We start from the raw sequence: 3,684 nt of genomic DNA, 5'->3' as shown, positions 1-3,684 counted from the left end.
CGGGTGGCGGCGGAATGGCTCCTGTGCCGCCTGAGGGCGGAGAGGGATGGAGCCTCGCAACAGCACCACAGAGTGTCCTGAGTTTGAAGCGACCCAGAAGGATCATCGAGTCTAGCTCCTGGCCCTGCAAAGAATGCCCCAACTACATGGTAGGAGCCATGTGTCTGAGAACATTGCCGAAATGCTTCTTAGACGGGCTTGGTGTTGTGACCACATCTCTGGGCAGCCAGTTCCAGTGCCCAGCCACCCTGTGGAAGAAAAACCTTTTGTCTGAAATCCAACCTAAACCTCCCCTGACTCAGCCTCAGGCCGTTCCTTCAGATCCTATCGGTGTGGCAAGAATGGAGAGATCAGTACCCGCCCTTCCTCTTCCCTTCATGAGGATCTCGGACAGCACCATGAGGTGTCCCCTCAGTCTCCTTCAGGTCTAACAAACCAAGTGAGCTCTTAAGGCTTCGCTTCCAGACCTTTCCCCATCCTCGTGGCCTCCTTTGGACCCTTATAGAATAGTGTGGTTTGGGAAGGAACTTACAGCTCCTTTATTTCCAACCTCCTGCCATGGGCAGGGACGCCTTCCTATAGACCAGGGCTCCCCCCGGAGCTCAGAGCTCCATCCAGCTATGCCATTATTTATACATAGAAGTTCAGAGTTAATAACTTTTCCAGCAAAGCCCTGCATTATGATTAATTAAGTAGTTTTCATACAAGTTTAATCTCAGCTCAAGGAAAGGGTCTTCACCAGGGCTGGGGTTGCACAGAGGTTCTACATCTGGCACAGAGAGCCAGAAACTACCAACTAAAATATTATAAATTAAAGTATGATTTAAAAAATGTTTTGTGTTTTGAGAATTAATACAGATTGTGAGCACCTTTAAGTGACAAATACAGAAGCTCTAGTCATTATCATCCTACGCTTATTCTTTCTATGTAGGCAAAGCAGCCAGCACTGAGAGACAAAAGTTTTTGTGTTTTGTGATACGCCACAACTGCTGAACTTCTCAGGACTGCTGAACAAAAGTATAAAAAGTGCTATTTTGCTCTAGCTCACTGTACTTAAAACACTCTTGGTCCTGTGGAAACATCCAAACAGGTGCTCTCTCACAGCACAGTTCAGACTAAAAAAAAAAAATTATATAATTGTCACCTGGAAACCGTGTTTTCCATTTTCACAGCAGGACAGAGTTTACAGGTGGATGTAGAAGGATGTCTCAGCTAGTCCTCTTCTGGAAATCAGCGGCTATGAGGGAAGAGGCCAAAGCAGGAGCAATGCTTCTTTTAAGTGAAGGACTTTTTCACCTCAACACTTTTTCCCCCGTCAGGTACTATGACCAGAAAGTTTTTCCTTCCTTTTTCTCTAAAACAAATAGGAAACTAAAGAAGTCCACAACCCAGACCATAACTTGTATTAATAAAATGAAGTCTTTGCTTTCCAGCACTACCACACTGGCATGTATCATGACTACAAAACATAAGTATAATTAAATTAACAAATTCCTCTGCGCAGTAAAGGTGATATTTTTAATCCATCTTTGCTATCTTAATTCTTCACTTTCTGGTCACATTTACAGTTTCAGCAGTCCTGGCAGCTGCTATTCATTTGTTGCCTGCCTCATAATTTTTGATGACTTCTGTTTGTTTGTTACTTTGGTTCCATCCCTGGTTTTTTTACATAAAATCTCTGCTTTCTGTAACGGGAATAAACAAACATATTTTTCTTCTTGGGTGTGAAGAAAAAGTAAAGCATAAACCTGCAAAAAATTAAAAGACAAACAAAACTCACTTTTTAAAGCTAAGCAATGTAGGTCCCTGTGCACAAGCAATAAGTACATTCATATGTGTGTACCTGTTTTGGTATGATTTTTTTTCAGGAAAAATTAGATTCTTTCTCAATTAATGAAATTAGTGGTATCACTTTAATAATGTTGCATTCTATTGTACCACTATAGGTATTTTCAGATAATTATTGAATTATTGATTTGTTTAAAGAGGAAAAAGAGAAAAAATCTAAGGGAAAAAATTATAGAAGGTCTCTGAATAAAAACATTAAAAAAAGGTTTTTTTCAGATTCCAGTATGTCTAACTAGATAACTAAATTAGGTGAGGCAAAAGAAGAGAAAAATGTTTAGGAGAGACATTTTTGACAATAAAATTGAAGAAAGATGCTATTTCAATCAGAAATGTCACTTTATACCACACTCTGATATTAATAACCTTACATTTCTAGGTTCTCATATACTGCCACAGAGGCAGATAGGAAGAGTATTTTTCACCTTGAAGGGTCCCGAAGCACTTGGAAGAGGCAGTGATGAACATCCAGGGCCATTGCTTGTGCTCTAACACAGTTCTGGCTGGAGGTGATGGGCATCTGCAGTGCCACACACCTGCAGCCAGTAAAGCTGAATGGGGCCTTTCCCTGTGGAGCAGATGTAGCTGGATAAGAACATTTTCCTGTTTTACTCTCTGCTGCCACTTCTGTGTGTCTTTCACTTGCCATTTTTGGCAACATTTGTACTAAATGATAAAAGCATGCACCATGGGCTGTTGCCCATGAATCAAGTAGTTCATATGACTCACAGCTACCCTCTCTTGATCTGGCCCCTGCAGAGTGGTCCATCCATATCCCAGCTGGTCAATCTCTTCCATCTTCTGAGCTTCAGTCACCACTCCTGTGGTCAAAAGATATGATTATTTAGATGTGTGTTTTCCAGCTCTAAATGCTGGGTTTAGTAGCAGACTGCTGGCTCAGGTTTCCCAGAGAAGTCTTGGTTGCCCTATCTCTGGAAATGTTCAAGGCGGGGTTGGACGGAGCTTGAAGCAACCTGGTGTAGTGGAAGGTGTCCCTGCCCATGGCCGAGGAGGAGGTTGGAACTAGACGATCCTTAAGATCCCCTCCAATCCAAGCCATTCTGTGGTTCTATGATTATACAATATAAGGATTGTTTTACTGCCTGTGGGAAGGTTTTGTGGTGTGACACCTAGGGCACGTCATGAGAGCACTTTTGTGGTGGTTGTGTTTCTGGTTTTGGCCTCTTGAGGTAGGGCAGGATTATTCCAAGTGTTGCATTTCAAATGAAGCACATCTTCTCTCCTGTTGCTGATCTGCAGCACACCCAAAAGCAAACTCTTCTGGCAACTCTGCTTGGGTTTCTTCCTTAAGGAGACTAATATATACATGCCACAAAGGAGTCCAGGAGTGAACTAGTGTGCAACTACATATATGTAGTTCACAGAACACGTTCTGGAAGCAAATCAGTGTCAAAATTCCTGATGCTTCAAGTGCATTGTGAAGCAAATTCTGACCTCCATTGTGCCAACAGAAAATGGAGCATCTGTCCTGTTGCCCTGGTTTTTTTAAGTTCTTCTAAGCCTTCTGATGTTTACATTCTTGTAACGAACTTTCTCACACACTTTCCTGTAAATGCTTATTGTTTTGCATTCTTTTCTAGAGGAGGAGAAATTTGAGGGACTGTTGGTTTGCCCAGTGTCATTGGAGAGGTGTCACTGTTATCCTCCAATCCACTGCCACTTTTGGAAATCTATTAATGTTGGAGTCAGAAATAAACTTTCTCTCTTTTTACCTTGAAGATTCCAGTGTCCGCATCATTTTATTTCATGTCCTAGAGTGACATGTCCCTTCTAGCTTGGGGTGATGCTGAGAATGACATGAGGGACTATTAGGAGTTA

Source organism: Geospiza fortis, unplaced genomic scaffold, assembly GCF_000277835.1.
Source record: "Geospiza fortis unplaced genomic scaffold, GeoFor_1.0 scaffold49, whole genome shotgun sequence".
NCBI lineage: Eukaryota > Metazoa > Chordata > Aves > Passeriformes > Thraupidae > Geospiza > Geospiza fortis.
This window is presented reverse-complemented; position numbering follows the sequence as displayed.